Source organism: Jaculus jaculus, chromosome 16, assembly GCF_020740685.1.
Source record: "Jaculus jaculus isolate mJacJac1 chromosome 16, mJacJac1.mat.Y.cur, whole genome shotgun sequence".
Taxonomy (NCBI): domain Eukaryota; kingdom Metazoa; phylum Chordata; class Mammalia; order Rodentia; family Dipodidae; genus Jaculus; species Jaculus jaculus.
In genome coordinates, this window is record NC_059117.1 from 26,464,077 (window position 1) to 26,491,298 (window position 27,222).

Genomic DNA, 27,222 nt, shown 5'->3' on the forward strand with positions numbered 1-27,222 from the left:
AAATATTTTCAAGGTACATTTTTTTTTCTCAAGGTAGGGTCTCACTCTGGTTCAGGCTGACCTGGAATTAACTGTCATCTCAGGGTGGCCTTGAACTCATGGCAATCCTCCTACTTCTGCCTCCCGAGTGCTGGGATTAAAGGCGTGCGCCACCACGCCCAGCTTCAAGGTACATTTTTAAGAGGTTTTAGTATGTAATTCATAAATACTTGATATTTTACTGTTAACAACGCTGGCCACTTATGACTAAATGCATTAACAATATCTATGTAAGAAAAAAATATTTCCTAATATACTTTGAAAATGAAGAGAAATAGGACAATACTTATCCTTAGAACTCTAACACTATCATTCATATATTGGTAGCTTTTCTTTTTTTTTTTTTTTTTTTTTTGGTTTTTCGAGGTAGGGTCTCACTCTGGCTCAGGCTGACCTGGAATTCACTATGTAGCCTCAGGGTGGCCTTGAACTCGTGGCAATCCTCCTACCTCTCCCGAGTACTGGGATTAAAGGTGTGCGCCACCACACCCGGCAGCTTTTCTTTATAGCACAAAATTTCATTTGAAGTTAGTTAAACAACAGAGGTGAATATATGAAAAAGACACTGCTGGCAACAAAGATCAGCCAAACACAGACAATATCATATAATTAAAAATTGAGGAAATATTTGTTGGCCCCTTCAGTGGAAAACATCAGCATACATTTGTTGTTTAAAGGTCATCTTTGATAGCCATGTTGTTTATATTTCATCCTTTTTGCATAGTAAGAATGACACTTAGTAACATTTGATAATGTTGTTGTATCTGAACTGTCAATTTGATTTTACTTCTTACCTACTTAAGAACAATCTCAAACTCTCGTTTTATTTAATTTTTTTGTTTATTATTTATTTATTTGAGAGTGACAGACAGAGAAAGGGGGGGGAGAGAGAGAGAGAGAGAGAGAGAGAGAGAGAGAGAGAGAGAGAGAGAGAGAGAGAGAATGGGCGTGCCAGGGCTTCCAGCCATTGCAAATGAACTCCAGATATGTGTGCCCCCTTGTGCATCTGGTTAACATGAGTCCTGGGGAATCGAGCCTTGGACCAGGGTCCTTAGGCTTCACAAGGCAAGTGCTTAACCGCTAAGCCATCTCTCCAGCCCTCATACTCTTTTATTGTGATATTTTATGTATTTCATTTTCTTTTTTTGTTTGTTTTTATGTATTTCATTTTCAACCACATCACACTATTTCTGAGATTATTTTTCTTCCCCTAGTAACATGTGTCCTTGCAAAATGAATAGTTTGCTACCAACCCAATGGTTAGGTCAGCAAGCTTGGCAGCCAACATAATTTAATGACTAAACATTCACTCTGCAGGCACTTAGACCTGCTCAGCTCCTGTAGGCAATTTAAAGCATTTTAATTTTGCCAGAGATGTGCCCCGCTGTCTTAACAAATAATCAGCAACTGACCTTAATACTTATGGATATTGATTCTAGCTAGAGGATGCCTATCACCTGGGTTGACATTTAATATCTTTTCCAGGGATTCCTTGAAGATGGAACAAAAGACAAAGAAGAAAATCAAAGGAACCAAACTTCTTTGCTTATCATTCTTGGAAATATTTACCAAGCTCTTTAGTGAAATAGCTTCAGGTTAAAAGACAAACAAAGATAGCAACAGCAACCAACAGCCAGACAGCCTGTAGGCTAGAAGCATAATTATCATTGGTGCCTATTGGGCTTTGGGAATCCAGAAGTTAGAAGGCAAAGCACAACTCAGAGACAGTTTTTATTAGATCCAATTCAGAACACATCAGTATTTTTGGGGTGGTTTATGTAGACTATATTTTATCATGGCCATTATTAGCACATGAAAAGGTATTACACAGGGACAGTGTGTGTGTGCATGCGTGTATAGGTGGCATTTTTCAATTTCATCCTCCAGACCTTGTAAAGCAGGGGGAGATATTAGGAAGGCAGATGCCATTGACTATGCTCATGTATGTTACTAAGATAAATATCGAGTTATGGGGGGGGGGGCAGAAGTTCCAGAATGGCAAGAACAGGCACTTGAATATGGCCCCAGCAAGAGGACAATTATTTAGTCTGCAAATTGTCCTAAGACCATGATGTGAAGGAACACATACTCACTCAGGAAAATCTACTGCAACTCAAAGAGAACCTGTGGCATTTGTCCCACACACTGTGGCCTTCGCCTTCACTCCTGTCCATGTCCCAGGAGCCCTGTCCCAGGTGTGTTTCTTCGGGCAGCTGCAGCCAAGAGGGGGGCTTGCTCTCCCCTGAACTCCTTACTCTTACCTGAGTTCCACTTGGAGGAATCTGTCTTATAGGCAGATGTGGTTCTTTTTCTCTCCCTTTTAAGGACAAGCTAAATGCAGAGAGGAGTCCTAAATCACATGTTAAGGTAGGTCCATCAGAATAATTGCTGCTTTTCAATGGATTTGGAATAAAGTATTTTAAGTTCTGAAAGACCACAGGTGCCAATTAAGACAATTATACTTAGGAAAACTATATAATAATTGGAGAAGAGAAACGTTTCATGAGAAAATTATGCTAAAGTTTCATTAGTGTGGCTTATAGCAGTTTGGGTCCATTATCAGTGGCTACATCACTCAAGAAAATGCCTCTTTTCCATCACAAAGATTTAATTTCCCTAAAGAGGAATGATGCTAAGTATCTTTTGTGTGCAAATGGGCATTTTCCATATCCTCTGTCAGCCAACATCTGTTCCATTCAGGCATGATGACGCACTCCCATGGTCCCAGGTCTGGGGAGGTGAAGGCAATAGGATCACGAATTCAAGGCTGTGTATGGCTAAATAGATAGTTTGATGCTAGGTTGGGTCTAAATAAGAAAGAACCCATCTAAAAGAAACAATAATAAAAATCACTTCAAATCCTTTGAACACTTTAGAAGTAGATTGTCTTTTTATTACTGAGTCATAAACTATGTATTATTTATATATCTGGAATATATCTGTATCAGATATATTACTTAAATTTTTTCCTAATGTAAAGATATTTTTTTTCATTCTCTTAATGGTATATTGCCACAGACAAAGAGTGTCTAATATTTATGTAGTCTAATTTATATTTTTTAAAAATTGGATTTTGGGATCTAATCTAAATTATTGTCAAATCCAAGATCATCGAATTTTACTTTACCTAGTCAGGTCTTCAGTTAGTCTCAACACTGTTAGAACTCAAGAGGAGTCATTCCCGTGCCAAATTTTAGGTGCATGAGGCACTTTGCTCTTTTTCAGCAGATTAAAAAAATTTACAATTTTATTACTGTCATTTATTGCAGTAGGTGAACTTTAATTACTTTTACAAAAGGTCATTTTTACTAGAGAAGCTATTTGATTATCAATGTGCATCAAAAGAAAGGCAAGTTCTCCACACACGGTGATCATGAAATTGACACTCAAGCAAACTGGTATTCCTCATTCCTTTGGCTAGCTCTGTATCAGATGTGCTAACCTTATTCCCTCTGGCGGAGCTAACATAAAGATGGTGATTTAGTTCTTTCTCTCTCTCTCTCTTTTTTTGAAGTAGACTGCTGTAGTGTTTAGTGCTTGCACTTTGCATCTAAATTGCCTTCCTTTTAGCCATGAATTAGCTTCCCTGGCAGCTGTCATCAGGGCCAGTATTTACGAGGTGCCCTCTGCCATTCCCCTTACTGACTAAGGGGGGATGTTGTGGGATTTTTCAGTGGTGCAGCTGTTTGGGGTCACCCATGATCCTGTAAGTCCAATATAACCACTGGCTTACCAAGTGAGATTTGGATGAATTTGTTCCATTGGTGCCCTTTCCTGGTGAATAGACATTTGTTCCTGTCCTCTGAGAAAAAAAAAATGCCACAACAAACAACTTCAGTTAACCCTCCACCTCCCAAGACCACACACATCTTGGGAAGAATTACATACAGCTAAAAGCAAGAGGGGTATGCAGGAGAAAGGCTGTTTGGAATCTCAGGTGAGGGTCTAATGACCTACCCTACCTCGTATTAGTTACAGTCTCGTTGCTAATACAGAATACCTGAGCAGAAGGAATTAAGGAAGGAAAAGGTTCATTTTAGTTTCCTTGGTCCAAGTGGATATTTTTCATCGTAGTGTTAAGACAAGGCAGGGACAAAGTGTTCATACATAACATTTTACGGAAAATGTTTTACATTTAAATCACAACATTCCTCCTTCTACAAGGGAAGGTCAGTGGACCTGGTTTTGTAAGGGTCTCCTTCGGGTAGTCACAGCTGCTCTGATTAAGATGGCAATGGCCGTGGCTGTGCCCAGAGGGCAGGGGTCCACCACAGGGAAAGAAGAAGACGTTTTAGAGATGTTTGCCGGTCCTGCGGTCATCGCAAAGTCACTTTGCAGGAGCGGTGGGGTTAGCCCTTCCTGTCGTCCCTTTCAACTGCCCCATAGCCTGATAGACAATGGTGAGTGCAAGGTGCTGCACAAAACCAGGGCGAGAATGTGCTTGCTGGGGTCTGCATATCCTGGCAGAGTCTGAGAGGGCAGCTCTGCAAACAAAGTTATGCCTAACCCCAGGCTGACATTTTCATGGCTCTGCAACCTGGAGCTTGGGTTCCCTTTATGTCATTGCATGCCACAGCATTTCTGTTTTGTTTCTTGCTGTGTGGTATATTTTGCTGTTTGTAACTTCAGCAAAACAAGCAAGTTTTTTTTTTCACTGTTTTTTTTTTGGGGGGGGGGGGAGTGAAAGCTGTTAACTAGGTAACCTGACATTGAATTGTACAAACCTGAATTTTCCAAGCTAAGTTAACGATGAATCGATTCTGAGCCAGCTGCTGTTGGACCACACCCATTTCTATAATCCATGGTGGTTACGACATTGGTGCCGCTCTTCTCTTCACAGATACTTACATGGTGAAAGTCCCCTAGACCATTACTAATTCAGGACTCACCGTCTTACTAGCTGAAAAGTGCTATGATGCATCCACACTACACACCTGCTCCTTCCTCTCATGGAAATATTAAACTCCTGTCTATAGCAAGTGAAATAATCAAATAGGACTTATTATCCTTCATACTTTCATATTTATCATAATATGACTGCCTCTCCCCTACTCCCAATGAAGAAGTGATGAAGTCTGTTTCTGGGCTCTTTATTCAGATTAACTTCCTTGTGTTTTTATGTCAGAACCATGCAGTGCATGCCACCAAGGCCACCATTTTTATGTGGATTCTGGGGATCCAAACTCAGGGCCTCATATGAGTGCAGTAAGTACTTTACCTGCTGAACTATTTCCCCAGCATGATTGGCATTAATGCTGACAGTGTCCTGTAACCATTTTCCGTGATACCAGCTGACCCTAGGCTTTTCTTTTTAAAAAGGACTTGGTTAGTGATTCGATATCTTTATTTATTAATAGTCTGTTCACATTTCCTATTTCTTTATGATGAAGTCTTAGTAAGTTGTAGATTTCTAGAAAATTTTCCTTTATTTTTCTCTATTGTCCAATCTTCTGGCCTATAATTGTTCTTAGTAGATACTAAGATACCTTTTATCTTTGTGGTATCATTGCAATGTCCCTATTGCATTTTGGTTTTACTTATACTCAAATTCTCTCCTTTTTGAAATTCATCTAGCTAGGGAATTTCCAACTTTGTTTCTCCTTTAAAACCACACAAAACTGTGTTGATTATTTTTCTACTGTAAAAAATATTCTATTTGTTAATCCTTGCCATATATACCATACTGACATTAATGAAAGGCAGTAAGACATGAAACAAGACAGGGGTGGAAGCAAGTTTTGCATTTCAGTTAAGCTGATGAGTATATTACATGTGTTAAGTTTGGGGTTCCTGTAGGTCATCATTGAAAAGTTCTTTTATTAAGTATATTTGGAAACTCAAATGACATTTCTAGTTTAGACATATAAATTTTACATGCTTGGAATTTTTTAAAAAATATTTTCTTTATTTATTTGAGAGAAAAAGAGGGAGAGGGAGGGAGGGAGGGAGAGAGAGAGAGAGAGAGAGAGAGAGAGAGAGAATGAGTGTATCAGGGTCACTAGCCACTGCAAACAAACTCTGGATGCATATACCATCTTGTGCATCTGGCTTACATGGGCACTTAGGCTTGTCAGGCAAGGGCCTTAACCACTAAGCCATCTCTCCATCCCTGCCTTGATATTTTTAATGTTGTAGTTATTTAACCCATGAAAAATCAAGATGTTTTTTTGACAATCTACTCCTAGGAATTCTTCTAGATTTTCTTTTGTAGAAATTCTTATCTGAAAAAAACAAGAGAAGCATGTTCACACAGTATGATGGATTTTTATTAGGAGATTATTTATGTGTTCCTAGCCTATCATTGCCATTTTGTAGACTTATTCCAGGTGTTTTGGGTGTTGTGGGGATAACATAATAACTTATAGAACAGATATATTTTGGGGGCATGGGTTGTAAACCCAAGTGTAGTGGTTTGAATGTAAAATGCCCCCACAGACTTATTTGTTTATATACTCCATCCTCACACAGTGGTGGTGTTTGGGAAGGTTACAGAACCTTTAGGAAGTGGAGCCTTGCTGGTGGATGTGTGTCACTAGCTTTGAGGAGATCCAAGTCCAGGTTTCTTCCTCTGATTCCTGACTTCAGTGGGATGTGATATGTGTTTTCAGCTCTGGGCTGCCATAACTAGCTTGGCCATGACAAAACTTTCCCTGTAAACAGCAAGCTGAATTAAACCCCTTTCCTTCCATATGCTGCTTCTGGTCAGGGGTTTTATCCCAGGAATAAGAAAGTAAGTGATCCACTGAGTTTATAGCTTTTCCTCATTTTTTTTTCTTTCCTCTTTAAATGTTTAAAAGTCTCTGAGGACACAATATCTCAAATTTAACTTAGAAAATAACATTCCATTTTTCTGCAATGAGCAATAGGGAGTAAAATGCTTGCATTTCCTACTCCTCTTTTCAGACACTAGGCAAGTGTTTCAGAGAATAAGGTTTGGTGTTGATCATAAACCCCTCCTCACTCCTGCTTCCCTCACATTTTCCTGGACTTAGACTGAAAATTCTGGTCATGTTTTGCTTTTTTGTGAAGGTCTCTTGGCTTTCAGGAAATTCTAGTGAAACAAACTATGGAAAGAGATTCACGTTGAGTATATAAATATAGTCACTTCTCTGCCATGATGGCTATATTTCTGTAAGTGATTTTACTTACTCATTATGCACAAATACTGAGGCCACATTTCTTCTATCACCATCTCAGTCTTTTACTTTATCAGCTTTGGCAATTCCATTTGGTTTGAGCCTTTGGTTTTTGTGCCAAGATCAGCTCATTCCCTTCACTATTTTACAATTTTCTTTAGATTCTTTTTCTCTTACAATTCTAATAGCATGGACATTTTTTTCTCTTTTGATAACAACCTATCTACCTGTGTCTCTTATCTGTACCCTTGCAGCAAATTAGATTTTGTAAATTTTGTGATGCTATCTCAGCCTGTTATGCTGCAAAGGGGCATGATTTTTTTTTTGAAAAGAATTAAGGCTCTTAGGATTTCTTGTCACGTTAGGTATCAAGTTTACTAGTCATGTGGTATTCTGTAGTCCCACAAATGTGATCTGCAGAGCAGTTACACTGGCCTCACCCGAACACTTGCTGGAAATCCAGAACTTGTAACAGTAGCCAAAGACCATTGATGTGGCATCTGCATTGAGTAAGTTCCTTCCTCTGTGAACATATAAAGTGTAAGGAGCACTGGTGCTGCAGTGGACAAACACCTGACCAACAAGCAGTTTATGGGAGGATAGGGTTTTATTTCTGGCTTACAAATTTCAGGGGAACACAATCAATGGTGGAAGAAGCTGGCTTACTTCCAGAGCTCAATAGCAGAGACAAATAGCCTGCAAACACAAAACAGCCACAAACAGCCAGAGCTCAAAACTGCTCTCCACACACCCTAGGCATGGACTACAAGATCCACCTCTAGTGACATACCTCTTTCCCAGTAGGGCTCTGCTCACTGAAACTCAGGATTCAAGTGCCAGTCTATGAGGCCACACATTTAAACCACCACAACTGGGATGCAATAGGAGCCCTGCTTCAGTAGCAGCCTTTTCCAGTTTCTGCTGTTTTCTATTCCCTTCTTGTGTGGAGGAATAGCTTCCTTCTCTTCTCTATCTTTAATAAGTGGATTGTTTGGAGGGGGTGGTGCTGTGCCTGGTTAAATAGTTAGATATTGAATAGTTTCATTCAGAGTCAAGGCATAGTCTGCATTTTCAAACATTTTTCTTTCTTCTCCATGACTTATCCTTCAGATTTTCTGGGTTCAACTGTTCCCTGGAACCTCAGGTGAAATATTTCTCTCTTCCCTGTCTGTACCATTGGTGACAACTCCTTACTTATTTATTTTTATTTATTTATTTATTTTTTTGGTCTCTGAGATCATTGGCATACTGAGTATGGGACATCTTTCCTCATTTCTGTGCTTGCATTACATGACAGGGATGCCAAAAGAGACAGATGGTTTACCTCAAAGCTAGAGGAGTGAGATGCAGCTGAGGCAAAGGTTCACCAGGAACAGACAGGAGATGAGAGGAAGGTGGGTAGATAAAATGTGTTTCACATTCTCCAGTCCATGAAATGTTCCACGCACATTTTCACTGTTATTCCTTTCTATAGCTTATTCACGTGGCTTGGAAGGTGCATCAGCTGAGGTATCTTCGAGCAGAAACTGGTTTATTCCTATTCATCTGTGCTTGGGTTTTGAAATTATTTTTTTTAGAAGTTTGCTTTCATAGTCATTACTAGCTCTTAATTCTTGCCTCAAGCTCTATTTTCTAGTAAACCAGTGTGATTGTAAAAAGTATATATTTTAGGGAGACGTTTAGAGGGACATCTCTCACTTTTATAAAAAGGAATAAGAGCCCCTTGTGGGTGATAATGGTGTGATGTTTCTGGCATGCAGTGATAGCACAATTTTCTCAAAACCTTATGATGATTAAATTGGAAGAGGTGCGGGTAGAGGGGAGGCATTAATAATCTATTGTCTCTGTAGCACTGGGTCACAGTGGAGACAATAGTCATTTCACAGAGCAAGAGAGTATCACGTAATATGACAGAATAGCTCTTTAAATGGTACAGCTCAGTTTGAAAGGAAGGTGGCATGTTGAGAGCTGTTAATTGCAAATGTAAAACTTGCACCCCAAGGTCAGATACTCTGTATGGCTGCTGTAAAAAAGATGCTTATTTCCAACAGCCACAGGACTGACCCACTCGCCAAGGATCAGGTGTAAACCTTGGTTATACACCAAGTCTCCATGTAGCTTCTGTCAGAGATTGAGTCAGAATGGAGGATGATTCAAATTCTGACATTTGTACTGTGACCCTTTTTGTGGGTGAGTTGGGACATCTTGGACATTTCCACAGTCTCTTATAACCTCCTGACTGGAAAAAGTCATTCTTTCCCCATTTCCACAGGAAAAGTCCATAATGACTTTTCTGAAGCTAGTGGCCTCAGTGGTGCCTGCTTTCTACAATATTCAAATATTCATCACCCTACCGTCCATCATTCATAGACAGCACACATGAAAATTCTTTTCCAATAAGATACAGGCTGCAGTCAAAGGAGATTCCAGTACTCATCAAATATGTATTGACAGGGCCCAGGGAACACATGTAGATTGATGTAGATGGCTTCAGTTTGGGGATAGGGTAAATATGAGACTCATCTGGTAACAATTCATTGTCATAGGATATAGGAAGTTCCATATCTTGGCAAGGCCTGCAGGACCCAGGGAATCTTGGCTAACACAATTTAACCATGTTTGAACATTCTGTGGCAGCACAGTCTATCTGAGGACTGCTTTCACTTTTTATAGCAATGGATTTCTATAAGAAGATGAACAAGTTTTGGTGTTGAGGGAAGACCTAGAGGGCCATTCTAGATAAAGATCTAGTGTAAAAGTATTATCTAATGAACCCCTTAAGCAAGAGGTTTGATTTCTAAAATACTGCATTATTACAGATGGGCTTGCAGAACGCTGTTTTGCTCTCAGTGGCTTTGAGAGCAGCATCATGTGAATTGCTGTGTGAATATCAAGAAGAATCTAATGACCTGATGCTTACCATTGCATCCAGGTCAGAGTCCTCATAAAGAACTTTCCATAAACTAGTAGGATTGAGCAGTAGATTTACATTTTTCAGGCTCATCCTTAAACAGACATCTCAAAGTACAAATAGGGGAAATTATTAGATAATACTTTCTTTGATCTAAGAAATAATGTTGCCTTTGGTGAAACTAGTTTGTACCATTGAAAAAAAGTTATAGTATCCCAAGTATAACTTCCTACCTTTTATGAATATTCCTTTTCATTGAGTTACTCAATAGGGCTCTAAATAATCATACTCAAATCATCTATTGAAAGTTATATGAAGCCTAAAATTACTTCTGCCTTCCATACCTTTCCCTCAAGTCATTAAAACTCTCAACATCACATTACATGGTTTTGCATTTATTCTTGCTTAGTAGTGTCTAAAACGTTTAGATAGTTTCTTTGAATTCTGGATGCTTTAATGACTATTACTTGTACAGGGCTCCAAAAAAAACTTTTGCTCTTATAGAATGCATTATTAATTATGCATGGGTTTTGTCACTGTAGTCTATCTGGATAAACTCAGAACCCTTGAAAAGAAAAACTGAGTTCTCAAACTCAATGAGCTCAATAATCATATTAAGTTCTTGAATTTCTTACTCATGTTTCTACTTCTTTTCAACTCATGTCAATAAATACTCACATATAAAATAATGATAACATATCTACTTTCTTAGCTATACAACCCTTCCTATTTTAAATTGCCTAACATGTGCAAGCATGCTAGACTTTTTCCATATGGCTTCATATCTGTACTTCAAGGTAGACAAAGTTTTTTCCATTTTTTCAGAAAGGAAACAGGCTTAACATGATAGAAATAAAATTGTTAATACCACATAGCTACTCAGCATACAGCTGGATAAGAGACATAGGCTTTCTGACATACAGTTTGAGCTGTTTGTAACCAGCATACCATGTAGTTGTTAAGTTCAGCTTCTCAATTCCAGTGAGAGTTGTGTGGTGATCAGGTGAATGTCACACTGCTCTTGGATCACTTAATTGGCTGAATTTATCTGATATGATATTCTGTGACACACTTAGTGGTGTCCAGCTAATTAGATGTTTCTTTCTTAAAGTATATTTTATTTATTTGATACAAAGAAAGAGGGAGGGAGAGCGAGAGGGAGAGAGGGAGAGAATGGGCATGCCAGGGCCTTCAGCCACTGTAAATGAACTCCCGATGCGTGTGGCCCCTTGGGCATCTGGCTAACATGGGTCCTGGGGAATCAAATCTGGGTCCTTTGGCTTTGCAGGCAAATGCCTGAACCACTAAGCCATCTCTCCAGCCCAGAGGTTTCTTTCTTTATAGAACTATAGTACACAGAATGACACAATGATGAACCAGTCTATGTATTACAAATACTTTTTGCTTTTATTACTCTTAAACAAGGAAGGAAATAATTACCTACGCAGGCTCCTTTCATGAGACCAAGACCAAATTTTAGCTGCATTTGGTAGTCAGATGGATAGTACCTATCTATTGGTAATGGAAAAAGAAAATAGTATACTCAAGGCTGGGAGAATTTATCTGTCTTCAGCATTTCTGATCTTAAGAAAATTTCATTGAGAAAAGGTTAGATCTACTGAGAAATCTCAAGTTAAATGTCTTGGGTTTTAATTCAAATGAAAATATGTCAGATCCAGTATAGAGAAGAATGAATGAGAACTGTGTAGGAGAGCTGGAAGGCAGGTTTTGACTTCTGGTATATATTGTGGGAAGAGCACTGATCTTCATTTACTGTGTGGAGTGAAATTAAACGTAGCCCAGGAGACTTTATGTTAACTGCACTGTGCCATCCAACCCAGAGGAAAGGGCAGAGAACATGTCGAATAAAGGTGCAATTTCACATCCAGACAGTATCTATTATAACTATAAACCTAACCAGTTCATTGTCTGTAGTAGGGCTTACCATATCATTTTCCTAAATTGTTTGCCAAACTTTAAAAATTAAAAAAAAAATCTGATTAGAGGGAAACTGGTACAATTTATTGATATTGCTAGTAAGGAAGTCCCTGCAGTTGTCAGACTTCTGTTGACCCATGCTGGTTTTCCTCTCTTCACCAAGTGAACAAAGTATTGCCTAACAAGTGCTTAATAGGTAATGCTTTCTGAGCTTTTACTGTGACCATATGGCCCTAGGTGAATATGTTGTAGATACATAGGAATTATCAGGACAGGGACTTAATTCAAATCTCTCTCTCTCTCTCTCTTTTTGTTTGTTTGGTTTTGGTTTTTCGAGGTAGGGTCTCACTCTAGCCCAGGCAGACCTGGAATTTGCTATGTAGTCTCAGGGTGGCCTCGAACTCACAATGATCCTCCTACCTCTGCCTCCCCAGTGCTGGGGTTAAAGGTGTGTGCCACCATGCCCGGCTTCCTAACTATGTTTTTTTTAAAACTAGTTCCAAGGGTCTTCAATAATTTTGCCTTAAACTATACTTTGTCTTTAGGACATTTCCTTGTAAATTTTAAAAGTTAAAAGAGATATTTGAAGCCGGGTGTGGTGGTGCACACCTTTAATCCCAGCATTCAGGAAGCAGAGGTAGGAGGATCGCTGTGAGTTTGAGGCCACCCTGAGACTACATAGCGAATTCCAGGTCAGCCTGGGCTACAGTGAGACCCTACCTCGAAAAACCAAACCAACCAACCAACCAACCAAACAAACAAACAAACACACAAACAAACAACAATAACAAAATGTAGTTAAGACTCTTGCCCTGAGCAAGGCAGACTAGACTACTCACGTTCCAGAACCCTGGAGACTGGTGCTACATGGGTCCATATTTGGTCATTTCCTGTTTTTTTCACCTGAATATGTGAATGAAGTTACAGGTTTTGTGTCTTTTCCTCTCCAGAGTTCTACAAACTTGTTTCTTGATTTTGAGAATTTAAAACTACTAAAAAGAATAAACCTACATACCTCAATTGTATAGATTGAAACAGGGCTGTTGATATTTAAAGAATACAAGCACCTCACAACACGACTGTCCTTTCTCAAACTGATAAAACCAAACATTTGGGGAAGGAACACATTTAATTCTGAAAATACGTTTTTTTTTTTTTTTGTGGGTGTGATAGCTGAATAATGGACTGCCTATTTTGTGGATGGTCCTGTACAAAGAACTGTGTGTATTGCCCGTAGTAACACAATAGTCCAGCAGGTAATAGATGCCCAGGTGTAGGAGAGAAAGTGGTCGTAGAGTGGGGAGATATTTTGCAGTTCATGGCCAGCACAAAGCAGCCCTTTTCAGCTGCAGCGTTTGGACGCTACAGCCACATCTAGTGGTACAGCTACGGCTTCCACACACGAGGATCACCTGCTTATTGCATCCTAGCCTTGAAATGTATCTGCTAACAATGATGAATATATGTGAGAAACAACTAGTTTTCAGCCACCAGGACAGATGTCTTCTTTCTTCCTTTTCTTTACATCGCAATTCTTGGAACCCTTGAGAAATCTAATTATAGTGCAGCCTTACCGCAGAGCCAGAAATAGGCATTACTGAGAAGGGTGGCTAACTGAAGTTATTGTTGTCCAGCTTCAAGAAACCTGAACTCCATCCTTCCTCCAGAATACGGATGAGCATTCAAACCACAGCCACAGAACGGACAGTTTCCAACTGAATGGGATTGCTTGCCATGATGACGATTTTTTTTTTTTTGTGCCCTCCAAGAAGGATAAAAATGGCATCATTCACATCTGATACAATAAATTTACCCGTTGGCACAGTCAAGTCTTATATAATAGCTTTAAAAACTTGGACTGGAGAGATGGCTTAGGGGTTAAGCGCTTGCCTATGAATAAGGACCCTGGTTCGAGGCTCGAGTCCCCAGGACCCACGTTAACCAGATGCACAAGGAGGCTCACGCGTCTGGAGTTCGTTTGCAGTGGCTGGAAGCCCTGGCGTGCCCATTCTCTCTGTCTCTGTCTTTCTCTGCCTCTTTCTCTCTCTGTCGCTCTCAAATAAATAAGAATAAACAAAAAAATTTAAAAACTTTATCAATGCTCACCCTGCTAACATTTACCTTGGGAATTTGACAAATATCTAATTTAGCTAAAATTTAGATATTCTCATTGTGTTAAGGTGACAAAGTATTTGAAAACAAAATTAGAAGATAAAAAAATAAAATTAAATTAAGATATATGATTATGTCTCAAACATTACTTCCTTTGAAAACACTGATTAACAAAGCATCCCTAAGTTGGATCATTTATCTTTCACCAAAATTCCATTTTATCTTTCATAACAATTCCATTTTTAGGTTGTTTCTCACTAAACTTTGTAACATCACACAGCACAATTATCTTAGAATCTGTCTTAGTGGTAGTTTTCTCTCCAACATTTCATTTATATATGCATATGTATGCAAAAATATACATGCATAGCTATCTGAAATGGTAGAAGATCTGAAATGATAGAAAGGAGTCAGTAACACTTGCACAACAGATTACCTCGTTTATTTTATGTTGACTTGTTTTTCCCCCACTGTGGCTTTTGTGAAGCTCTTTGATGAGATTCACCAGGATGACCTTTGTCCCCTCTCTGTGTGGGGGCTATAGCCTCTTCTAGCACACAAAGGTTCTATCCAGCCCCAGAGGGCTGAAAGCTTTGGATAATGGGAGCGTATTCTCATCAATTTGCTCCTATCAGGTTGAAAAGGAGGATACGGGGAGCTGCTTTTGAAGTTTTTCTCCTTTGTGGGCCTTCCTCACTCGGGCTGTAGGTTCCAATCTGTTTGTTTTACGACTTAGAGAATTTGCAGGAGCATGGAGTTCGTTCGGGACCTTGTTTATTTTCTTTTGCCAGTTTGAGAGTGTGGAGAGTATAGACAGATCTCTGCATGACAGCAGGACACATTGAGTTCCAAGACAAATGCCTTAAATGTTGGCAGGTAATGAGAAACACCTTGTGTGGGAAATTGCACAAGGTAATGTTTGTTACCCCAAAATGAAACCAGTGTCCCCTTCACGGTCTACTTTTCCCACTATTGGGAAAGTAATTACTAGAAATAAATAAACACACTTGCTTGATTCCTTTCTTGCCCTCCTTTTCATTCTTTTCTCTTCAAGGTGCAATAAGGTGCCTCAAGGTGTCCCAAATCCGGGCGTGTATGCCTTAATTCCCCCCCACTCTTCCTGCAGCTTGACCAATTTGTCAGACCACAAACATGAAGTAATCCATAAATTCTGACTCAGGAGGAGTCATCAATGCTTCTTGCTGGGTGAGAAGATCATCCTCTAACCTGTGTGGTAAAGTTTGTCTCTTTCATATCCTGCTTCAGCTACCATAGATAAGCACCCTCCACATTGCAAGCAAGTATGTGGGGTGCCACACAACACCACACATACCACATACACCACACCATACACGTACCACACCACACCCACCATGTACGTCACACCATACAAACCACACCATACACACACCACACCAAACATGTACCACACCATATATACACCACATCACACACAACACACATCACAACACACACACCACATACATCACACCACACGCACCATACAATACTTCACCACACATACCACATCCCTCTATACATACCACACCACACCATACACACCATATACACCATACCATATATACCATATACACCACACCATACCACATCACACACACCACATCACACCACACGATACCACACCACACATACCACACATATCACATTCCACTACACATACCACACCATACACACATCACAACATACACCATAACCACACATCACACTATACACACACCACACACCATACCACACCACACATACTCCATCCGACTGTACATACCACACCACACACACACCATACCACACACGGCACACTGCACCACACACATCACACCATACCACACCAGTCATCACAGCACATACCCCATTCCACACGCCCTATCGCATTACACCACACAATCCACACACCACACACACACCTCACACACACATGTACCCACAAGCAAAAAATAGACTGTGACAGATATGATAAGTCTCTGTATACTCTTAAAGTTCTGCGTCAACTTTATGAAGTCTTTCTCAGTAGATGCTGAGACCGGTATTAATTATACTACAAATTAGTAAACCTATTGTCTTAAACATCTTGCTATTGAAAAACTGAGGTTTTGTTGAAGAGAGCAGACTTTTCTTGTTTCGTACAAAAGAATACTTAGCACATTTTTTTTTTTTTCCTGACTGGCTTAGACCTCTGGTGGCTCAGACCATGGTTGGCCACTTTCCCCCAGTAGCTCATATAGCACTTTATAGCACTAGACAGGCTGTCTGTCTGGTGTCTGGCTCTCTTCTGGATTCTTGCCAGGTCTCCCCATGTTCTGTGCCAGCAGCATATGGTGTCTTCAACAATAGGGTCTTACCTTTTACCTGATGCAGGTTATCAAGAAGCCTGTCTTGTTTGGGGGACCTCATAGGGCTCTCCAATCAATGGCTCATTTTGGGTAGCAATCACTTTTTGATACTAGGAGTAACAGGCCAGAGCCAAAAAAAAAAAAAAAAAAAAAAAAAAATGATTAGGCTTCATTCCACCCTCTCCAGGGACCTTCTTTTCAGGTGCTACCCCCAGTTAACTTGTGTCTTTTGGTGGGTGAGTTAAGACCATTAATATTTAAGGTTATAACATTGAGGTTTGATTTTATCTCTGCCATGTTGGGGTGCTTTATGGGATTTGGTGTTTTCTTGGACTTTGTGCTTTTGTGAGCTTGTTCAAGTTTTGGTTATTGTGATCTTGTAGACTCTTGAGATTTGTTGGTTGACTGGTATAGAGAATTTTCTAAAGTATCCTCTGTCTGTTTGTCTTTGGGTTCATATAATCATAGAGTTGGCTTTTGGCATGGAAAGTTTTTATTTCACTGTATTTTATGAGGGATACTTTTGCTGGATACAGTAGTTTGGGTTAGGAGCCATAGTTTTTTAGTCTTTGAAGTGTTACATTCTAGGCCCTTCTGGATTTCAGAGTTTCCACTGAGAAATCTGAGGTAATTCTGATGGAATTGCCTTTATATGTAATGTGGTATTTCTCTCTTTGAGCTTTTACCAATCTTTCTTTGTTTCATTGCTTAGAATTTTAACAATGATATGCCTTGGAGAGTTTCTTCTTTGGTCCAGTCTGTTTGGAATTCTGTTAGCTTCTTGTGTCTTGATGGGACTGTCTTATGAGAGGGTGGGAAAGTTTTCTTCCACAATTTTGTTGAATAAATTCTCCATGCCTTTGATGTGAATTTCCTTCCCTTTTGGTACACCCATGATCTGAATGTTATGACATTTTAGTGTATCCCACAGTTTCCTCATGTTCTGTTCATAAGATTTTTTGACTTACTGAAGTTTTTGGACTCCTGAACTGCTTATTCTAGTTTGTCTTCCAGCTTTGAAGTTCTGTCCTCCACATGGTTAACTCTGTTCTTGAGGGTTTCTGGAGAGGTTTTCATTAGTTCAATTTGGTTTTTCTTTTCTGTTGCCTTTTTCTGTATAGTATTCATTGCTTTGTTGAGTTGCAATTTGTAATCATGTGTTCATTTCTTAATGTTCATTGGAATTCATCCTTTTATTTACTTATGTCTTCATTAAGTTTAACCAACTGGTTACTGAGATTCACTATTTTTTTTTTTTTTTGCCTCACTTTCAATTTATTTAACTCTCTTTTGAGGTCTCTCTGTTTTTTGTTTCTTAGGCTAACCCTAGTGAGGATACCTGTGTGGGTTTTGTTTATGGATTGTTGGTTTTTTGATGATTTGCTGCCAGTTCTGCTATTTTTTGGTCAGGGACACATATCTTGTGTCTTCATTATGGACTCTAATTCCTGTTGTCTCCTCTATGTTTTCACTGGAGTGTTCCATTGTGAGACCAGGCAACCTTGTTGGCGCTCCCTCCATTTGTTGATTTGTGTTGTGGTCTACCCATCACAGTATGAGAATCTTATTTAATTAGGGAGGAAGCCAGAGTTTTCCTTTGTAGTGTCTTCAGTGATTGTTCTGTTTTATGTTTGACTAGAATAGGCTAATGATGGCTTTGTATTTTGGGATGCAGAGATTGTGAAGGGTATGAGTGTTCCAGCTATTTTGGGCTGGTGCTTAATATCCAAGGTGGGCTTGGAGGTCTGGGATCACTTTGCCCTTGTCTCAGCTGTGCCTTTCTGTGGATTCAGGGCCATAGCACTTGCCCTTGCTCTCCTACTGAAACTTAACCCAGACGGGCAGGTTATGGAGTGTTCACTGGTTCCCCCAGCAGGTGATTACCTTATTTACTTGTGTTCCACTTCTGGGGCTGATATGATGCCCTAAGTAGTCACTGGGAGTGGGGCAGAGTATTGGTGAGATGGTGGGGGTCACTGGGTTCCATCTCCTAGGCTGGATCAGGGAGTTGGCTATTGTGGGGGAGACAGGGGCACTGGCTAAAGGGCACACACAAGGGTGCCTCTAGGTAGCACAGGGTATTGAGGGTCTGAGATCAGGGGGAGTAGAGGTAGTCTTTAAGCAATCCCACTGAGGATGCAAGACAGAGGAATGCTGCAGGAGACAGGATCATGGTGCCCCTCTGTGCCTACTCACCGGCAGTCTGCTGAGATCTAGTCAAATGGGAGCCCCACACATCTTGCCTGATATTACCCTGGGAACTGAAATGTGGTTAGGAGGAGGTCATCTTGAATTCCACCTCTAATTTTTTTTTTTTTCAGTGAGTTTGCTTTTTATATGTAACCTTAGGATGACTGTATTTCTAGATAAACATCTGTCTGTCCTCTTATTTAAAAAAAATATTTAAAAATTTTTTATTTAAAAGAGGGGAGGGGGAGAATGAGCATGCCAGGACCTCCAGCTGCTACAACAAATGAAATCCAGATGCATGTGCCACCTGTTGCATCTGGCTTATGTGGATCCTGGGTAATTGAACCTGGATCCTTTGGCTTTGCAGGCAAGTGCCTTAACCATTAAGTCATCTCTCCAGTATTAAGGTTAATTTTTGAAACTGGAATTATTTGATTAAAAGAAATCTAAATTTAAATATCATCTCATAAATTTTGCTAATCATCCATTCATCAGAAATTTTTCTTGTTTTGAGGGTGTAGTAGGATCCTCAAGAACCACTGTGTGTATGTGTGTGAGGGAAGGTTATTGGTGCTACACCTTAAAGTTTATGACTTCATAAAATACTTTTCATGTGAAGTAACTGATACTAAGTAAGTATGGAAGTAAACTACCCAAGAGCTGAGGAACTGAAAGCAAAAGAAGCACATAGAAAGCAAGTGGAGCAAAGAAGGAGGAGGAAGTATTGTAACTTTATTTGTGTAAAAAGCTTAGACATGTGTTACTCTCTGTGGTGAAAAGCCACCGTGGCCTAGAAGTTCAAAACACCTCTGCTCAGTAAGAACCTTGTCACTGGAAGGAACTGGGAAGAGGCAACATGGCTGCAGCTCCTGGAAAAAGATTCAAGTAATAGATGTGAAGAGAAGACACATGAGAGATGGGGCATGGCGAGGAAGTGGCCTGCACTCTGGTTGGGTGGAATGTCACTGTACAGGTTGGGGAAGGGAGTGCCATGACTGGATTGTATATGAAGACTGCCCTCACTGCGGGTCAGAGCAACATCAGGTAGTCCAGTTAGAAGACTATTGCACTATATGGAAAAGAAAGAGTGCCACTTGGCTCAAGTAATAGTTCTGAGATGATGAAAATTACTCAAAACTTGGTGAAAATATTGAAAGAACTTTTTGTTTAATAGGAAGTAGGGAGTAAAAGAAAGAAAATAAAGAGAACTCCAGTTTATTTGTTTTTCTACATGGTGAAAAGAAGGGATGAAATTGTCATGAACTGAACAAGACAATAAGGAACAGGTTTGAGATTAAATATCCAGACATGATTGTTACGTATGCAAAATTTACAGTGTTAGAAATATTGAAGGCTGGATAGGTGGCCCAACAGTTAAAGCCTGATGACCTGGGTTCAATTCCCAGTACTCTGTGTGAAAGTTTGTGGTTCCTTTGTTCCAGCCAGTTTTGTATCATTAATCTAAATAGATTCTTTTCCAATATGAAAAATGAGATCTGGTATCTTCTCTAGTTACCTGTAATAATTGTATCTCATCTAAGACAACCTTGAAGCTGTAATTCTTATTTTCCAGTAGGATTTTCTTCCAGTGGATGAATATGCCTTGATCTAATAGCCAGAAAAATGTTTCATGGTGACTTGTTCTCTTTTATATCTTTAACCATTGTTTCCTCTCTGTTTAATGATTAAACATGAATGAGAAGAAATTTCAAGTCATTGTGGCTTCTAATTCTAATCCAACACCAGCAGTTTGCTTTCCTTTGATCAATTTAATTTATCTAAAATGATCACCTTTTGGTGAGAACCAGAGGAAACAATGGTGTTTATTATGACTTGAAGGGAAATCTATTGAAATTTTGACTCACACATGTGATGTTGACAATATGATAAACTATAAAGCCGATACAGAGAACCTTATCATGCCTCTCTACAGATGGGAGGCCCTCTCATTTTGAAGTCTTTACTGTGAGAAAGTGACTTGTCTGATCTTCGAATCTAATGGATTGCATATGCCTGGCCCCTTCATAACAAATGGCATTATGCCCTATTTACAATGCACACAATCTGTTCAAGCCTTTTGAAATTCATTATGTGTGGGCTGCAGTGAGTGGAAAGCTTCCTTAAGATTTCTGAGGCACGTAACAATACATATGTTCAGTGACTGAGATACTTAGGAAAGGAATTCTAATATTAGGACCACAAACGCTGTCTTCATGCACACTGCATGTGGCTTTGGCTATGATCTCAGAAACAAACACGTGGACAGGAATCTTCATTAAAGCTTCAGATAGGAGGGAAATATTTTATTTTCAGCAATGGCACATGTGATAAAGAACCTAGTACTGCAGACTTTCAGTGTAAAGATAGGACACCCATTAAGAAAGGAAAGCACTATTTGGTTCCATAGCTTGAGAAAAAAAAAAATTCCTCTATTCATTCAAAGTAGATTTGTTCTCTCCAAACAAGACATTTTGCATTACTTCAAATTTGACCCAGAGAAATATGTGTGCTGAACTCTGATTAAGCAAACCACAGTGAGGTATTTTGCCTTCAGTAAGTCAAAGATTTATAGTCTCATCGCTCTATGTACCTGCCTTGAATATCAGGCAGATTTTTTTCTTTTCTTTTTTTTTTTTTTTTTGAGGTAGGGTCTCATTCTAGCCCAGCCTGACGTGGAATTCACTATGTAGTATCTGGGTGGCCTCGAACACATGGCAATCCTCCTACCTCTGCCTCCCAAGTGCTGGGATTAAAGGCGTGCACCACCACACCCGGCTTCAGGCAGATTTAATCAACATGCACATGCCATAGTTGATTATTTATCATGTCTTTATATTTGGAAACATAGCTTTTCTTTTTCTTAGAGAATGCTAAATATGTTTAGCATTGAAAGTATATTTTGTAAGATAATGAAGTAGGGAGCGGGCCTTTATTTGGCTTGGTGCAGTCAATAGGGGAAAGTCAAACACAGCTGCATTAAAAAAGGGTCTGGCTCTTACAAGAAACTTCTATCAATCAAGTCAAAGTTAAAAAAACATACAAACAAACCAGTATGTCTATGTAAAGCAAAAAACAAAACAAACAAAAAAACTGGACATTGTAGTTAGACTATGCTAATATGAAGAATTCTATCCAAATACAAAGTGTGGCAAGGGCATGAATTTTCTAAGATCACTGTTCAGACATTGCCTAGTTAACTACACATGTCAGTCTTTCAGCATTAGTAAAATGTAGACTATCTAAAAGAGCTGCATTGTTTGAAATATGAAAGGCATGCAAAGTAAATACTTTTTATCACTTTAACTTGGTGCTTATAGTCTGGTGGTCAGTTAAGGAGATGAGAATAAATTTTATAAGTTGATTTTTTTTTTTTTGCTTACTGGCTTTTGTTTTTTGGAGCTAAGATATATGGCAGCAGTATGATAACAGTAAATGTACGGGTTTAAAGTATATCCCAGCAACCAAGAGTTGAGTAGCTCCATAAGCCTTATTTGCACATTTAAAATGTCTAATATTTATTACTATTTTGAAATTTCAAAGTGGCCATTTTATTCAAAGTCTTCTAATGTCCAATTCATATTGAGTATTCATAGCCGGGCGTGTTGGTGCACGCCTTTAATCCCAGCACTCAGGAGGCAGAGGTAGGAGGATTGCCTTGAGTTCGAGGCCACCCTGAGACTCCATAGTGAAAGCGTGTTGGTGCACGCCTTTAATCCCAGCACTCAGGAGGCAGAGGTAGGAGGATTGCCTTGAGTTCGAGGCCACCCTGAGATTCCATAGTGAATTCCAGGTCAGCCTGGGCTAGAGTGAGACCCTACCTTGAAAAACAAAAATATATATATATATATTCATGTGAGTAGGTAAAAATTATATCCATAACAACCTATGTATAGACATTTATATATTTAGATTATTTAATGACCTCAAAAGAATACGTGTGTGTGTGTGTGTGTGTGTGTGTGTGTGTGTGTAGATGAGAACATGTCAGAATGAGGAAGAGAGAGGGATGGAAGGAGAGTAAGAGTGAGGAAGAGATAATTCATTCATAAATGTGTGCTACTATATTGTTAAGCAGTAAAGATTTACTAACAAAAAAAATTAAAAGTAAAAAGCGAACCTTACTTTGATGTTTGTAGTATGCCACATACACACATTTCCACATCTCTTTTGACTAAGATGCTATAAAGTCCACATTCACTTATGACTAATGTGAAGGTATGCCCATCATTAAAGCTCCTCCTTTTACATCAACCAAAGTATAAAAGAATATGAATGTATGATTTTGGTTTGGAGCTTTAAAGCCAAATCATTTATAATATCTGACTTTTCTGTCAGGATATGTATGTGTGAAGTTGAGGCATCTTTAACCAAACAAGTTCTATTGACTGGGATACCCACTTGCCTTGAATAAATCCAAGGATTAAACTTTACTTTTACAACTATGCCATGCCAATGAACAGTATCTCAAACAGGATTTCATTATCTAAGTGATAAATGATCTTTTTTATTTTTTTTTCCTATTTGTTTCTTTGCAAAGATGGGGTAAAAAGTTCTCACAGCTGCTAGACAAAGAATGCCTCTATTTAAAGCGGGGTTGGGAGCACAAATGTTGATTATCTGAATGAAAGAATTTAATTAAGTTTCCTAAAGAACAGGATACTACTGACATCAGTGATTGGCAAAATGATGCAGGGAAATACTGTATCTAACATTAAGATATTTTTCACTTAATGATGCCAGTATTAGGTCTTGGCTGCTGTCCTGGAATATGTACAATAGCTTGGCAGCAAGTTAATTATTTTGCAATTGCAGATGTGGAACTTTGGGGTATGAAAGTCTCTGCCAAGATGCTTTCGGGAAAGGAACCAATGAAATCATTTCATTTCTTGTCTAGGTTCATATCCTTGTTTATGAATATAGTTGATATTTTCCAAATCAAACAGTCACAAAATCACAAACCACATTCAATTAAACCTGAAAGGGGTTCATTGACGCAATAGACAAGATTTATAAAAGCTCAACTGCTCTGCATAATAGTTCACAAAAATCATTTTAAGTTTGTATAAAATCCTCACATTATTCATAGTTCCATGAAGTTTATCATTTTAAAGTCCTTGATAATTACTATTTTAGTGATAATACTTGAGGTCATTGTAACTTTTCACTGCAAGTGGAAATTGCTACGGTGTCCAGTATTAATGGTAGTTGTAGGGCATGCTTCTTATCCATAAAACTGCCACATAAATAAATGGGTAAAGAATATTAATATTATGGTATAAAAACACTAATATCAGTATTAAATTTTTGGGAATCTAAGGATATCCAACACAGTACTATCATCATTAAAATGTATCCTTATAAAGCCAGGTGTTTGGTGCAGGCTGCTAATATCAGTGCTTGGTGAGCTGAGGTAAAAGGATAGCTGTGAGTTCAGGTCAATCCAGGGTGCTGTTTTCCTGGTGAACCAGGTACCAGCACAAGGGTGAAGGAGATCGACACAGAGAACAGTCAACTCCTACCAAATCAGATATCCAGAGACCTAGAGGCCTCCAACAGCTCATCACTGAAGCAGACCAAAAATGGACCCAACATGGCTCAGGGAAATTTTGCGGAAGAAGAGGCAGAAAGAATGTCAGAACCAAACGTTGGGTCATGATGCACAGAGACATTTCTCCTACCCATAACTGTGGGCTAACTCCACAATGCATGACCCATATACCTCAACAAGGAGGGACCAGGGGCAGAGGGTAGGGCATGGATGAGCCTAACAATGGTACCAACTTGACTGTATTCACTGAGTGCATAACTACTTAATAAAAATAAATTAAAAAAAACAAACAAACTAGGAAATGTATCAAGTATATGTATCACTATTTAACTACACCCAACCACCCATTCTTACAACTCTCCTACTTCCAACACATGTATCCATTTGCTCAACATTATAAATTCAGTGAAAGCTTTCTTTCAAAATATTTTACAAGAGTCATATTTTGACTTCTGTTGTTTTGCCTCTAAATGGAACAAGGATAGTCAAAAAGCACTTACTTAAGAAGCATCCTTATAAAGATCTACAGCCTTCTTTTGTTTTTACATCAGACTAAACAACATGTCCTCTTTGTAAATCAGGTTATAGCTAACTCAGTACAACACCATCAAAGGTTAAATTAGGTTAAATTCTACAGAATAAATATCAATAACTAGAAAAACATGGAACATTTCTGCTGATAGATGGCCTATAACTTCCACTAGTGTCATGAAGAGGAATGCAGATGAGGGTTGGAGAGATGGCTTAGTGCTTAAGGCACTTGCCTGCAAAACCTAAGGACTCAGGTTCAACTTGCCAGGACCCACATAAGTCAGATACACAAGGTAGCACACATGTTTGGAGATTGTTTGCAGTGGCTAGAGGCCCTGGTATGCCCATTGTCTTTCTCAAATAAATAAACTAATTAAATATTTAAAAAGAGGGATGTGATGAATAATTCTTTCCTAGCCTTTCTACAATAACAAGGAATCATTGTTTCATCATACTTTCATGTGAAAAATGCAAGTATAACTTTTATTTTTGTGTGTAGTTTGGTGTGTGTGTAATGTGCGTGTGTGTGTCAGTAAGGAGGGGGGTATGGTGTGGCGTATGCACCTCTTGGAGTGCCTCATGAACTTAACTGCAGTAAGGGGCCTTTCCCCTGTGGTGGCCAAAGCAGAACGTTGGGTGTCAGGCTCCATTGTTCTTCTGCTCATTCTTTTTTTTTTTTTTTTTTTTTTTTTTGGTTTTTCGAGGTAGGTTCTCACAATATCTAAGAATTGGAGTCAACCCAGATGCCCTTTGTCTGATGAATGGATAATGAATATATTGCATATACACACAATAGAATTCTACTCAGCAGTGAGGAAACATGATATAATAAAATTTTTAGGAAAATAGATAGACTTAAAACAAATCATACAAAGTGAACACACGCAAGCCCATCAAGGCAAATACCACATGTAAAAACCCTTGTATATGGTTTATCACTGGAACACCTTGAGTTGTAGGCACACTGGACAGGAAACTTAAGGGACAAATCTTAGGAATGGAAGGGTTTAGGGTGAAGGGTAATGGGATGGTAGGGGGGGAGATGTACACACAAAGTAAATGCAAAATGAATTAGTAGCATAGGAAACTTTCTGCTGGATATCTGATTAAAAGATATGACCCTCAAAAGGAGTATGGGAGGGGGATTGTCTCAACAGAAGGACCCTTGAGAAGATGCGGTGGAATGAAGCCTAATCCTAAAACATTTGGCTCTGTTTTATAACTCCCAGTGCCAGAAACAACTTACACCCCACACTGAGCTGTTGGTCAGAGAGAGACTACAAGGTCCCCAAACAAGACAGGCTTCTGCCAATGCACTTGATTACTTTCCTGAGGTAAAAGATAAAACCCTATTGTTGAAGATACCACAAGCTGCCAACACAGAGCATCAAGAGATCCTGATGGAATTTGGAAGGAAGCCAGCTCCCTGATGGCTAGCTCATATAGTCCTGGAAATTGCTACATGAGCCACTAAGGGAAAATGGCCACCAGTGTTGTGAATAAGCAGGGGATCCTGCTATACAAACGTATACAGCCATATAATATATACAGCTGCACAATAGTGGCACCCGGTTTAATCAGGTAACTAGTGGCTCTCTGATTGGCTAAGAAGCTTTTGTAGTGGAAGGAACTCACAGCTGATACTAAGAGTCAAGTCATAATCCTATGGGGAGGAGGATCATGGTCTCCAGTGAGAAGCTCCCACTAGTTTTTGTCCAAAAGAAAAGCTAAGCCCATCAAAATCTGTCTTAGTTAACTGTATATCCCCTTTAACCTATGATGCTCTCACTCTCCACTGGAGAATATGTTTTTCTCCTATAGAACCCAGCTAAACTGGGACAACCAAAATCTTTCAATGCAATAAGAAAAGAAAGCTGAATCCCTATTGTGAGATGAACCACCCCTCACACATCAGCCAGGGTCCAGGTGAAACCAGAGGAACTGGTGAGTTAAGCAAGAGTGCTGCTCTCAAGGTTAGCCTGACAACCTGTACCAGGGTGATAGTGATAGACACTGAGGACACTCAAAACATCAAAGTAGCAACCCAGAAGTTACTGAGAGCTTAACAGTAAAGTAGACTTATAACACATCTACCAAAGCTCAGGAAGCATTGTGGAAGAGGGCTTGTAAAGACTGTAAGAGGCACAGGTTGGGAGGAATTATTCAGAGGCATTGTCCTCTCCCGACAATGACTGACTGCTGCTCCCATAACCCATAACCCCATGGTGAACACCAGTAATCCCAAGGAGGAGGGCCCTCAGTGGAAAGGAGGTGGGGAGGAAGGAAATGGTACCAACATATGATTTGCTCATACAAAGTTTCTACTTAATAAAATAAAAATAAAAAATGAAAAAAGAAAGAGAAATAGACTTATGAGAGAGAGACAGAGAGAGAAAGAGGCAGATAGAAAGAGAGACTGGGCAGCCTAGGGCCTCTAGCCACTGCAAACAAACTCCAGATGAATGTGCC

General features: G+C 39.3%; 1 pseudogene; it reads left to right on the forward strand.

Annotated features, from left to right (window-relative positions):
• The first annotated feature begins 4,267 nt into the window (after window positions 1-4,267).
• The window catches only part of LOC101617675, a 185,444-nt pseudogene continuing 162,489 nt past the window's right edge, over window positions 4,268-27,222 (forward strand).